Genomic DNA, 14901 nt, shown 5'->3' with positions numbered 1-14901 from the left:
AATCAAGGGACCCAGGAGGAGCCTCACCCACTTTCGCGGCAGGTAACAAGCAGGAAGAACCTGGTACGGGCTATGGAAACAGTAGGAAGCTATGAACAGTCTCCAAACCTTCTTGGCTACAGCACCTGGAAAACGCTAACTTGGGCCGATCCCCATGGATGAGAAAGCCTTCACAGAAGTCCAGGTTTCTAGAGGAGAAGTTCCAGCATGCCACTGGCAGGAAGAAAAAAAATCTGGACACAGGAGAGTGGGTAAGAGGAGCTTGGCCATCACCACCTCTCCCCACAAGGAACCCACAAGGTTCCACAGCTCAGAGAAAAAGCAGGTTAGGGATCCTTCCCATGGGGAAAAGGGAGAAGAGTAAGTCAGTGCTCAGCTAAAGAAACCCAAGTATTAAAACAAGAGCTCCGTGACAGGGAAAAGGAGGAGTTCAGGAAAGAGACAGGTAAGAATTTCAGAGATGAAAGGGATGCAGTTCTCCACTGTGTACTCCAATAGGAAGCCCACCCATGAGTCACTGGGAAAACCTCATCTAAAGGATGCCCTCCTCTAAGCCACAGAAACCCTCAACATCCCAAGCACCAAACCCACACCCTTCTCACTCTGCAGTCTACAAAGGAACCTCCATCATTGGGCTATCAGCAGATTTTTCAGCAGTAACCTGGCCAGGAGAGAAGGAAATGAGATATTCAAAGCACAGAAAGGAAAAAAAAAAAACTGTTAGCCATGAATATTTTATCCAGCAAAGGTATCCTTCAGAAGGACAGGACTAAAGGACAGGACTAAAGAAGCAATAAAGACTTTCCCAGAAAAACAAATGCGGGGGCGCCTTGGTGGCTCAGTGGGTTAAGCCGCTGCCTTCGGCTCAGGTCATGATCTCAGGGTCCTGGGATCGAGCCCCGCATCGGGCTCTCTGCTCAGCGGGGAGCCTGCTTCCTTCTCTCTCTCTCTGCCTGCCTCTCTGCCTGCCTGTGATCTCTCTCTGTCAAATAAATAAATAAAATCTTTAAAAAAAAAAAAAAAAGAAAGAAAGAAAAGAAAAGAAAAACAAATGCAGAGAGAGTTCGTCACCACAAAGTCTCCCTTGCAAAAAATGCTGAAAGGACTTATTCAAACTGAAATGAAAAAAAAAAAAAAACACTAATAGAAACATAAAAACATATGAAAATATACATTGCACTGGTAAAGGTAACAGTATCATCAGATTCAGAAAACAGATTCTGAAATAGGATGGTATATTAAACCCTTAACGTATTACAAAGGTTAAAGGAAAAGAAGATTAAAAATAACTGTAGCCAGTATAATTTCTTCACGAATACACAATATAAAAAGAGGTAAACTGCGGCATTAAAAACATGAAAGGTTCAATGCACTATCAAAATCCCAATGACATTTTTCACAGCAATAGAACAAAAAAATCCTAAAATTTACAAGGAAACACGAAAGATCCCAAATAGCCAAAGTGATCTTGAAAAAGAACAAAGCTAGAGGGATCACACTTCTTGATTGCAAACTATATTACAAAGCCATAGTAATCAAAAGAGTATGGTACTGTCATAAAAACAGACATGAAGATCAGTGGAATACAGAGCTCAGAAATAAATCCACATATATATGGCCAATTAATTACAACGAAGCTGCCAAGAATATACAATGGGGAAAGGACAGTCTCTTCAATAAATGGTGTTGGGAAAACTGGACAGCTATGTGCAAGACTGAAACTGGACCCCCTATCTTATACCATACACAAAAATCAACTCAAAATACATTAAGGATTTGAGAAATAATACCTGAAACAAGTTAAAACTCCTAGATGAAAACACAGAGTGTAAGTTCCTTGACATTGGTCTAGGCAATGGTTTTTTGGATTTGACACCAAAACCGAAGGCAACAAAAGCAAAAATAAACACATGGAACTATATCAAACTAAAAAGTTCTCGACAGCAAAGGAAACCAGCGACAAAATGAAAAGGCCAGCTACTTGAATGGAAGAACATATCTGTAAATCTGGTAGGGGGCTAATTTCTAAAATATATTAAAAAAAAATTCCTACAACTCAATAGCGTATTTGAAAATTTTTATAATAAAATATTGGCTGGGCAGGGGAAGAGTAAGGATTTTAAAATTCACTGGTCAAGTAAAGGAAAATCACTGGAGGCCTCTGAGAGAGGTAAATAACATTGTTAGGGAGGTATAAAAAACTAAATATGATAAAGATGAAATTATAATAATCAGACATATCAAAATCCTGGATTACTCTGTGGTAGTAGAAATAAAGAGGAATATTTGATACTTGAAGAAGTGATCAGATTTGGCCCTAAGCTTATGATACAAATGCAAGCAATTATTTGAGTAACACTTGATGATTTTTACTTCAGAAGAAGTACATTTTAGATATTTCAGTAATAAGAAATAGAGATTCAACAGAACAAGAGGACAACTCAAAAACACCAGGGCCAGGGTCTACCTTCCTAAAAGGGGGTCTGAAGAATGAAGACAGCAAACCCAGAATGATTCATTAGATCTTTCTGCATTAACATGGAAATATCTTTAGTGTAGAAAAAGTCTTAGGACTCTCAGATATGAGAGGAGGAAAGAAGTCCCCTGGAATACATAAAACATGACATAGATACGAGAGATCCTTGCCTGCCTCCGGAACTCTGGCTGTATCAGTAGATAAGATGATATAAGGTCTGTCCTTTGATAGCATTTTATACAATATTTAATGCTTTCCTTATTGTCAAGAAAAGTTTATTCATCATATTAAATTCTTACTGGTGAAAAAAACCCTGCCATACAGACTGAAATTTATAATTCTTTTATACCTAAAACATAATTCACTTTTGCTCTCTCCCCAATGAAAATGTTCCCCATTTTCTTCCAAGCCCTCTTGATCAAACTATTTTAAAACTGCTCAGTAACTTTCCATGTGACTTTAAGCTACCTCCCTTTCTCTCCCTCCCTGTCCCTTTCACTCTAATCAGGAAATTACTATAAAGGAAATTCAGAAACCTTGTCTAGAAATGATGATCTGAATGTGAACAAGTTTATGGGTCAGTTTTCACATGGAATGTCAGATGACAGAAAAACAGGAAAGAGTGTTTTGGAAATCTGCAAAACCCGACATTATAATCACCTGAAAGGGAAAAATGAGCTGTAGAAGTTACAAATTATCTCCACAGTTTCTTTATATACTAAAAACTGTGAAGGAAAAAAATTAAGTACTCATTCTTCATTGAATAATTCCAATAAAAAATTGTTAACATCAATTTAACTTTTTTATACAACTTCACTGACAAACCATGAAGTAGGCAAATGAACCATACAAACAAACTGAACAGGGCAGAGCCACAAACTGGCATCTGGGTAAATCTTATTGGTTGTATATTTGAAAGTACAAATTTGAGCATAGGAACACTGTTTTTTATAGCACTGCCAAGGACAAATTGGTTTTCAGTTGAAACCACACCTACCAAAGGCTGGGTAACATTACATCACTATCAATGATTCAAGAACAAAAAAGCTTAAGTATAGAAAGAAGAACAGTCTGGAAAGCATCATTGCATGCTACGAGTTAACTGTGCCTTCCTCCCTTGAATAAAGATAGGTTGAAGTCCTGACAGTATCTGGGAATGTGGTCTAATTTGGAAATAGGGTCACTGTAGATGTAATTACTTAAGATGAGGATATAGTGGAGTCAGATGGGCCCTAACTTGATATAACTGCTGTCCGTTTAAGAAGAGGACCCTATGAAGACACAGAGATACAGGGAGAATGCCATGCAAAGACAGCGGCGCAGATTCAAGTGATGGATCTATAAGCCTAAGAAGACCAAGGATCACTGGACTTCCCAGCAGCTAAGGGAGAAGTATAGACCAATCTTCCCACCTTGATTTCAGATTCTAACCTCCTAAAAGAAAAACAGTTTTCCACTCTCTACTCTCAACACTTCTAATAACTGAACATGGTGTGTTTTTCCATAGGAAACAATTCTTTCTCAGTGGATACCAGCTGAGAGTAGGGTCTCTCAGTCCACACAACTGATCCCCACTTCAAGTACCTATCTCAAGTCCTAGACTGTCACCTGTACATCTGACCAACCACCCATAAGTCACGTTCCCATGACTCCCCTCCCAAGTTCAATAATTTGCTAGAATGGCTCACAAAACTCAGAGCCACATTTTATTCACATTACCTATTTATTGTAAAGGATATAACTCAAAAGCAGCCAGCTGGAAGAGCCTGGAGGGCAAGGTACAAGGTAAGAGGGTGTATGGAATTTCCATGCCCTGGCTGGGTGGGCGCATCACCTGCCAGTACCACCAAGAATTCACCAGCCCAGTAGCTCTCTAAACCCTTTCAGTCAGGATGTTTTTATAGAAACTTCATTACTCAGATATGATTGATTCAATCACTGACCATTAATGATTAAGTCAAAGTCTGGGCTGAAAGTTCCAAACCTCTAGTCACAAGGGTGGTTCCCCTGACAACCAGGCCCCCGTTCTTAGAGGCTTTCCAAAGGTCACCTCACTAACATAAACTCAGGTAAGATTGAAAGGTGTGTGCTATAACAAAGATGTTTCTTTCGCTTTTAGCACTCTGGAACTGTCAGGAGTCAGAAACCAAAACCAAATATTATATCAAAAGATCCTCCTATAGGCCTTATCACTTGGTAAAATTACAAAGGTTTTAGGAGCTCTGGCCAGGAGCTGAGCATGAAGACCAAAACATGTATGTCTTATTATATCACAATATCACACTCCAGAACTATGAAAGCATAAATTCCTGTGTTCTATGCCACTCAGTTCACAGCACTCTGTTACAGCAGCCTGGGAAATGAATACAGCTAATATAAAGAAAAATTTTCAAATCTGAATCTTGAATAATTTTAAATGCAAGCTGTTCTTAACTGTGAAAACTTGGAAGCAACCAAAAAGTCTTTCAATGAATGGATAAACAAACTGTGGTACATCCCTACAAAGGAGTATTTTTCAGCAATAGAAAGAAATGTTTTCAAGATAAAAAAGAAATGGAGAGACTCTAAAGGCATACCATTAAGTGAAAGAAAGCCAGTCTGGCTATGTACTAGATGATTCCACCTATACGACATTCTGGAAAAGGCAAATCTATGTAGACAGTAAAGAGATGAGTAGTTGCCAGGGTTCAGTGAAAGGGAAGGAGAGACAAACAGGCAGAGCACAGAGGATTTTTCAGGGCAATGAAACTATTATGCACAATACAGCAATGGTGGAAACATTGCATTATACTTTTGTCAAAACTCACAAAATGTACAACACAAAGAGTAAACCCTTAATGTAAACTAAAGGATTTAACTAATAATAATGTGTCGGTATTGGTTCATCAATCCTAACAAGTGCACCACACTAATACAAAATATAAATAGGAGAAACTGTGGGAGTCGCAAAAGGGGAGCGTAGGGCTGCAGACTTTTTATTTTCTAATAACTGAGAACATTAAAATAACCATAATAATAGCTACTATCTATGAGAGATATTATTTTATAGTAGAAAGAAGATCTTTTTTTTTTGAAGATTTTATTTATTTATTAGAGAGAGAGAGAGAGAGAGCACACAAGCAGGGGGAAGGGCAGAAGTATGGGGAGAAGCAGGCTCCCTGCTCAGCAGGGAGTCGAATGAGGGACTTGATCCCAGGACACTGAGATCAGGACCTGAACTGAAGGCAGACGCTTAACCGACTGAGCCACCCAGGCGTCCCAGAAATAAGATCTTTAAAGCCAAAAAGTTAGGAGGATGTACTCTTGTGATACAGAACAGTCCTACCTTGATAAAAGATGGCTCAAAAAAGAGTATCTGCCAAAAATGAAATAGAAGTGGATAGGTAGACAGATGAAATATTATCTCAATTACTTACATTTCACCCCACACCAAGGAAAATACCATCATGAACTAGCCTCGTTAATGTACCACTTTTAGATTATTATTCATTTAGTGCTTATAATATGTCTGAAAGAGAAGTAGTAGTAGTGCTATTCCTATTTACAAATGGGGTAAGTGACCTTACAGAAGTTGAGCAACTTTTCCAAGGTGACATATACCTTGCAAGGGCAGCTGAACTTGCACTGTGTAACTGTACTGAGATTATGCTCATGACGTGATAGCATTCTGGTGCAACTGTACAGCAGGCAACAAAACGAGGGATGCGAGGCTGAGAAAGAGACCAGGACCAGAGGTAAGAGGTGGAAGTCATTCATAAAGAAACAACAGCTAAAGCTATGAGGGGGCAAAAAAGAGCAGAAGGAAGAAAGAAGGGAGTTAGGGAGTGAGCTAGGACTGAAGGACACATTAAGGTCATTTCTTTTGGCTGTGTATGAAGTGTACAAAGAAGAGGCAATCAGAAAACTGAACCAAGGGGCGCCTGGGTGGCTCAGTGGGTTAAGCTGCTGCCATCAGCTCAGGTCATGATCTCAGGGTCCTGGGATCAAGTCCCGCATCGGGCTCTCTGCTCAGCGAGGAGCCTGCTTCCCTCTCTTTCTCTCTGCCTGCCTCTCCGTCTACTTGTGATTTCTCTGTCAAAAATAAATAAAATCTTTAAAAAAAAAAAAGAAAACTGAACCAAAAGTTGTCACCAGATCTGAAATTGGGGGCCATCATCTTTGACTCCGCTCTCCCCCTAATCTACAACATTGAGGCAGCTTTCATGCATTCTGTCCACATACATATGTTTTCAAATCTGTCCTTCACTTTGCATTATGTCACTACCCTAGCTCATGTCTTTTTATCAATTTTTACTTGGAATTGTTCAGAGCCTCCAAACATGTCTCCTTGTCTCCCTTCTACCCGCCTCTAAGTAATACTACCTGTTTGTGTATCCAAGTTTCTTTTACTCCTCCCCCCACAATTCCCAACAAATGGGAACTTATACACACTGTTTAATTCTTGATTGTTTTTAACTGTCTTGAACATATTTTCATATTCATATGTGGAGATCCACCTCTTCTTTCCAAAGACTGCACAGTATTCAATTATAAGCATAAAATCAACCCCGAAAAAGCATTTCTCTTATTTCCAGACTTCTGTCATTACAAATTCTAGCATCAACTTGTCAAGTTTGAACCATATTTTTACAGAATAAGAACTAAAATCTGAACAATATTGAGCACTTCAATTTCATATCAAACAAGGTATGTCTTTCCAATTATTTAAGTGTTCTTTTATATTATTCATCAGAGTTTAAAATTTCTTCATAAAATCTCTGCATATATCTTAAGTTTATTTTTGGATATTTTATATTTTCAATTATTATAAATAGGATCTTTCCCTCCCTTAAATATATATATTTAAATACCTAAGTATATACTTAAAAGTATTTTCATAATAGGAAGCTATTGATTCTTATATATCAAATTTGGCTTTTAGTATGCCTTGTAATTTTTTTTGTTGAAAGTTGGACATGACGTACTAGGTAAAAAGAACTGAAATAATCAGGCCTTTAGTGATACCATGGTTAAGGTGTGGCGGTGGGAGCGGAAGTGTTCTATAATCCTATGACTAAGTCCTACAGTCCTCAGTCTTTTTTTTTTTTTAAGATTTTTTATTTATTTATTTGACAGACAGAGATCACAAGTAAGCAGAGAGGCAGTCAGAGAGAGGAGGAAGCAGGCTCCCCGCTGAGCAGAGAGCCCAATGCAGGCCTCGATTCCAGGACCCTGGGATCATGACCTGAGCCGAAGGCAGAAGCTTTAACCCACTGAGCCACCCAGGCGCCCAGTCTTCAGTCTTTTAAGGAGCTTGTGCCCCTGGGCCCTGACACTCACAAGTGCTTCTTAGTCTCCCCACTCAAGGTGGGACAGGATGGCTGGATGGTACTGAAGTTTATACTTCTACTTCTCTTCCCCTAGACAGGAGACTAGAGGAGGCTAGAATTGGGTATTTCCCTTCTCCCAGGTCAGGCAGGCTCTGACAAAACCAGGCAGGGTAGGCAAGTAAAATAGTTTCTCTCAAGGGTAGGCTTTTACCAAAGAGAACAGAATGTTTTCAACATATTTCAAAAACTGGCTATTTTTCCCCTCCCTCTGCCAGAGAAGAGATTTTTCTCACTCTTCTCTGTATGAACCTGGTAGGGTTTTTGTTCGTAAAACTCAGAAAAGTACAAAGACCTCCTAAATGTGGGGTCTCCTGGAGTTGTATCTCTCAGACTTGTCCATTGTGAGCCTCCAGAAATTCATCAATTACAGTTCCTATGCTGATACCCCATCCTGGTTCCTGAGAAGGTTTCTGCTCTACCTGTCTGTCCAATGTGGAGGGCAGCCATTTGGCCCGCAACCTCAGTTCTCTGACGGATCTAAGAAGAGGTGTTGACTTTGAACTTGTTCTGCTTTTTTTTTTTTTTTTTAAGATTTTTATTTATTTATTTGACAGACAGAGATCACAAGTAGGCAGAGAGGCAGGCAGACAGAGAGGAGGAAGCAGGCTTCCCACTAAGCAGAGATCCCAATGCAGGGCTCGATCCCGGACCCTGGGATCATGACCCAAGCCAAAGGCAGAGGCTTTAACCCACTGAAGCCATCCAGGCGCCCCCTTGTTCTGCTTTTTATTTGTTAGAATAGAGTGAGGACTTCCAAGCTCCTTCTTATAACCAGTCATCTAATTACTTTGTTTCTAATAATATTCATTTGATTTTCTTGATTTCCAGGTAAAAATATGCTTATTTTGCCTGTTCCTTTTCAATAATATGCCTACCATGTATTTCTTCTTATCTAATTGCATCGGACAGTACCTATAAACAACGATAACTAACACAGGCATGATAGTAGGTAACCCTATCTTGTTCTTTAGTGGGACTATTTCTACTGTTTTAATACTGTACTATTAAGTAAAATGCTTACATAAGCCTTTACCCATTGCTTTCTAATTAAAAAGTTCTAAAAATCTGAAAGATGTTGAATTTTGTCAAATAGCTTTCATTATGTGCCTTTTCTGTATATATGAAGGTGATTATATGGAATCATGTGTGGGTTGTAACAGCAATTATATCAACAGCACTTTATGCTCAGTTTTGAAGTCTGAAACACTTTTTGTCTTCTCTAGAATTATCATGTTAATTAGTATTCCACCTAATTAAATAACCTTTAGGCACATATACTATTCCTTATCTCCTTACAATGAATTGAATACAGTCAATATTATTCCTGTTGCATCATGATTTATGCTTTCACTATATCATTTTTTCATACTTTCTAATTTTTAAATAATCTTTATTTATGATTCTCTATTATAATGATTTGGCTCTTTTTACTAATCTTAACACATTCAGACTTTTTTTCTTTTAAGAGTTAAGGGGGTTAATAATATCTTCAAATCACATCAAATTAATTACAGACCCAACAGAATGGTGGGCAAGACATTACTTACTAGAGCCTAGTCAACTGCTGACATCATGAGCTTGTGGTGAGCAGAGCTGAGGAGCTTTTACTCTGGTACCCAACCTTATAACTGTCAAAGGAGAAATTTGGCGGGCTGGGGGGGGGTCTAACTTTTTATTTTTTAATTTTTTTTAAGTTTTATTTTTATGTTTATTTAAATTATGTTATATTAGTCACCATACAGTCACCAGTTATATTAGTCACTCATACATCATGAGTTTTTGATGCAATGTTCCATAATTTATTGTTTGTGTACAACACCCAGTGTTCCATGCAATATATGCCCTCCTTAATACCCATCAACCAGGCTAACCCAGTCCCCCACCCAAAGGAGAAATTTTTTTTTTAAAGATTTTATTTATTTATTTTACAGAGAGAGATCACAAGTAGACAGAGAGGCAGGCAGAGAGAGAGAGAGAGAGGGAAGCAGGCTCCCCGCTGAACAGAGAGCCCGATGTGAGACTCGATCCCAGGACCCTGAGATCATGACCTGAGCCAAAGGCAGCAGCTTAACCCACTGAGCCACCCAGGCACCCCCAAAGAAGAAATTTTTAAGGAGGAGTTTCTATATACCAAATACTAAGAGTAAGAGTAGTAAAAGTGCTGGTAATTTTTTTCCTTAATTCTATTTCTATTTGCCACAAATTTTTATTTCATTATATTACTTTCATTTAAAAAAAAAAAAACTAGCATTGTTATAAACAATAAAATCTTATAAAACAGAGTTAATGGTAACTTTGGAGAAAAATTCAGTAAAACAGAAATCATGAGAGTTTGGACTGAAATCATTTCCTTAATAAGGTTGGATATGAGACAACTGTGACCATTTTCAAATGGATTTTGGCGGCTCTTCAATGACAGAAATGAATTAGTGACCACTTCCATCTCTTTTCCAAATTTTCCTCATATAATTTCTTCAAAGTTTGTTTTTGTTGTTGTTGTTGTTGTTGTTTTAAAGATTTTTTTTGACAGAGAGAGAGAGAGATCAGAAGTAGGCAGAGAGGCAGGCAGGGAGAGGGGTAAGCAGGTTCCCCGCTGAGCAGAGAGCCTGATGCGGGGCTCGATCCCAGGACCCTGAGATCACGTCCTGAGCCGAAGGCAGAGGCCTAACCCACTGAGCCCCCCAAGTGCCCCAGTTTTTTGTTTTTTCGTTTTTTTTTTAACATTATCTCTCAGATTATTATCCATATACCTTCTATCAGGAAAAAAAGATCACAATGGACTGGAATCACCTGATGGGGCTAAGTCTATTATTAACATACCATGATTTGTTTCACTAAAGAGCAGAAGGAAATACATTCCAGATGCATGAGCCAGCATGAATGGAAGTTGAAATGAGCACATGACATTTAAGGGACTATTGAAAAAAAACAAAAACAAAAAAAACCTATCTATAGATGTGGGGTTATGTTCTGGAAAAGATGGACATACTCTGTGATAGCTTTGATGTGACCATACATTGAGACTCCTGAACACAAGGCTTAAAAGTCTACACTTTCTGTAAGAAACAGGGATCCCCTGGAAGGATTTTTTTTTAGGATTTTTTTTTTCTAAAATTTATTCCACAGAGAGAGAAAGAGAGTGAGAAAGTGAGGTGAGGGGTCAGAGGGAGATAACCAGACTCCCCACTGAGCGGGAGCCTAACACAGGGCTCAATCCCAGGAGCCTGAGTCATGCTCTGAGCTGAAACCAGGAGTCAGACACTTAACCAACTGAGCCATGCAGGCAGCCCTCCTCCCTGAAGAACTTTTAAATAGGGGTATCACATTATGAAAGTGATTTCAGAGGAAGATTAGCTTTATGATGATGCATTAACTAAATCAGAGAAAAGCAAACCTACCACACAAAAGACTTAGGGGACTATTAAGAAACAAAGGACCTATGGGGTGCCTGAGTAGCTTAGTCAGTTAGGCATCTGTCATCAGTTTGGGGTACGATCCCAGGGTCCTGCTCAGCGAGGAGTCTGCTTCTCCCCCAGATTTTAAATAAAATCTTAAAAAAAAAAAAAAAGAATGAAAGGAAAATGAGCAAACAACTTCGTATTCCTCATTCTCTTCTACTGATTCAGTCAACAAAATTTTCCTGAGTACCTTTCACATTCTAGATACTGATCTCTAAGGATTCAACAGAGAATAAGACAAGTATATCTGTCCTCAAGGGGCTTACAGCCATAGCCCTTTTTTATTTTTATGAACTTTAGAATGTTCTGCTTTAGAATGTTTTGGAATGTTCTGTCCTCTTTGCTTCCATAGTATACCTTTTTCATAGTATCTATCATGCAATAATCACTGATTTGCTTACCTCCTTTTCCACTACATGACTCCAAGCTCCATGTTGGCAGAAACCATGTCTTACAGGACACTGTTTCCTCAGAACACCCAGAAAATTTCAAGACTGCAGTGACTTAGTGACTAAATATATAGATTTTATTTGAAACTATGAATAAAACACAGAATTTCTTCCTCCATTTTCCAGATATGGCTAAAAAGTAGTTTCAGGAGTCACTTGATTAGGAGTGCTCCTCAAACTTTTCCACCAACTAAACAAAGCAAATGAGAGGACAAATGTTTCCAGTGCTGCAACCGGCCACAAGTATGAAAGGGCTTTTAAGTCACATTCATTCAGGTACTGTTCTGTGAACTAGGGATATAACTAAGGGTAGAGCTTAAGATGAGAGAGGTCAGATGAACAGTAATCGATAAGCAAGAAAGGTCCTTACCTACCATTTTAGCACAATAAAACTTTTTTATTTTTTTTATAAATAAAACTTTTTAAGTTTCTTTATTTAATGATAATGTTTATGGTTAATATCTTTCAGGACTCATTTACTAATTCCTGCCTGATGCAAGTAATAAAGATAGTATCACATAATTTCTTCTAAAATCTTAATATTCTGATTTTCAATTTTAGGTTTTTAATCTAATGAATTCATTGTTTGTGTATATGTGAATTAGGAACTCAGCTTTTTTTTTTTTAATTTCAATATGGCTAACCCAGCACTGATTACCAAATAGTTCATTCTTTCCCCACTGATTTGTTATACCAACTCTGTCATACACAGAGTCCCTACAAATCAGTCATTCTTGAACTCTGCCATGTGCCTCCCTGATCTGTTTCCATTCCAATTACTTTAGCTCTACAAATTATTAAGTGAACTCCCTCTTCATTTTTCCTCTTAAGTAATCTTGACTTTTTACTTTTCCATAAAATTTTAGGATCAACTTGCCAAGTTCTACAAGACAAACTTTTGAATTTGGTTTAAAATTATATTGCATTAATAGATATATACTGAAAATATTTGACATCTCCAGATGGTTGTGTCTACTCATCTATTTATTTAGATTTAAGTTCTTAAATAAAGTTGATAACCTTCCCCATACAGTTCTTATATATCTTTTATTACATGCATCCCTGAGTAATGTCATTTCGTTGCTCTTGTGACTGGAAATCTTTTTAAAATTACACTGTCTAAACATTATTGTTAAGGTACAAAAGCATGATTTATCTTTTTAAAGTTATCTTGTATCCAGCAATAGTGCTGATAGTTTGCATATAGATTTTCCTTATATTTTCCATATAGACAATCATCTGTAAATTTAAAAAGCTTTCTTTCTTCCTTTCATTTCTTATACTATTTATTCTTTTCTTATTTTACTGGGTAGGAATTCTAGCATCGTGTTCCTAAGTTTAAAGGCTATGCTTCTAACATTTCCCCAATTAAGTGTAAGACTTATTGAAGAGTTTTGATGGATATCCTTTACCTGGCTCAAGTTATTCTTTTCATTTCATAAGCTCTCAAGAATTGACGCTGGTGTGAGCAGTAGTAGTATTAACTTCTGCTAATGAGTGCTACCTTCAACCATTTTTCCTCTGACTATTGAAATGATTATGTGTAATAGTTCACATGTAAATGTTCACTATCTAATATCTGCTCAATGAGTCTTAATTCATTCTGGCTATATTTACATATTTTCAGAACATGTCAATATTCATGCACACACTCTAGATAAGAAATAATCCAATTATCTCCGACTTTTGTTTAATAAAGATAAAATATATAAAATAATATAAAATAATATAAAAAGATAAGCAAATTTACTTGATTTAAGCCTTTCAACTATTACAAGATAAGGGCAGATAGCTAAAAACTGAAAATATTACAAATTTTATCTCATATATAGTATTTATATATACATAAATTATACATGTCATATAACACATATATTCCAAGATCAAACAGGCCTTATAAAATAGAGATAAAAGATATAAAATACAATTCCATTCTAATATTGATTCTGAATTATAGACAAACATTGGTATAAATGCCTTATCACAGATACCACAAAGGAAATGTTGCATAGTACAACTTCTAATTTATCTTTTAGTCACCACCATTTAAGGAATTTATTTAATTAAAACCCAACAGTATGCAAATTACACTTTATAAATAAATAGAGCTGTATGCATCTGAATTTTCAAATCCTGCATTTCATGGAAATTATTTCAGTCAGCAAATAAACCAACCAGACACTAGTTCTTTAGGTTCTTAATTTCACTAAGTGCTAAACTTTAAAAATATGTTCTTATTAAAGAAAGCTTGATTTTAACAACTGCAGATTTATAAAAAAAATAAATGCATTTGTATTAAAAGTTTTAAATGAAAGGGGGCAGGGAGAAAGAAGGGGGAGGGGGAATTTTGAAAGGATTTTTTTGAAAAATTTTAATGAAATTACTAAGTTTCTCTACCACATGAAGAGGAAAAGAAGCAAACAAACACTCTGCATTTATTCACTGAGGAACCATGATTGAATTTACCAAGGCTAAATTTGTGCTCAGTTTTTCAGAAACACATGAATGGATTTTACCATTCCGCAACAAGCAATGCTGAAAAGATGAAAAATATAAAGAGAACTCCTCTTGAATAAATACAAGTTTCAAATATCTAGCATAGTTTCATCTTGTTTTAATAAGAAATCCTCAACACAAGCTTTTACATTCAGCTGTTAATCAACTAACACACTATCTTCTCAGGAAAAGGGTCACTGCACAACACCTGTAGCAGAAATTTTTTACAATTTGATTTAAGATTTCTAATGAAATTGGATTAGCTTTCCAATGCATGGTGCTTTTCATACTTCCATTTAAAAGCTGTTACTAAAGGAGCTTTAAAAGGTTAAGGCTCAGGGCAGGGATAAACAGCTGAGGCTATGTGGAGAACTCAAAGCCTGGAGGTTAACTAACTTCAAATCATTTGTGAATGATGATTTTTCACAACCACCAACCATACCAAGCCCCTCATCTCAAGCATACAGCCAAACCACGATCAGGCAGAAAACAACACACAGCTGTCTGCAGTTGGGCTCACCTATAATTAACTAGCACACTTAAATTTTAGGGCCACTGAAGGTATACACACTATACACACTAAATATAAACAACTAACAGAACTGAGGGGAGATCAAACCTTTACTACAAAAAGCCTCCTTTTCTGATTATTT

General features: G+C 37.2%; 1 protein-coding gene across 3 annotated transcripts in view; it reads right to left on the bottom strand.

Moving 5' to 3' along the window:
• Positions 1-14901, bottom strand: part of MTMR2 (myotubularin related protein 2) — a 122853-nt gene that overhangs the window by 61380 nt on the left and 46572 nt on the right. The window contains exon 1 of one of the 3 annotated variants that reach the window (XM_059185924.1): positions 11244-11262. The exons of the other annotated variants lie outside the window; for them this stretch is intronic. The gene's annotated coding sequence lies outside the window, so the exon portion shown is untranslated. Of the gene's footprint in view, positions 1-11243; positions 11263-14901 lie in introns of those variants that run through there. 3 annotated transcript variants of the gene reach the window in all.

The sequence above is a fragment of the Mustela lutreola genome, chromosome 1 (assembly GCF_030435805.1).
Source record: "Mustela lutreola isolate mMusLut2 chromosome 1, mMusLut2.pri, whole genome shotgun sequence".
NCBI classification, from domain to species: domain Eukaryota; kingdom Metazoa; phylum Chordata; class Mammalia; order Carnivora; family Mustelidae; genus Mustela; species Mustela lutreola.
Note: the sequence above shows the minus strand (reverse complement) of the source record. Positions and strands in the feature narration are given on the sequence as shown.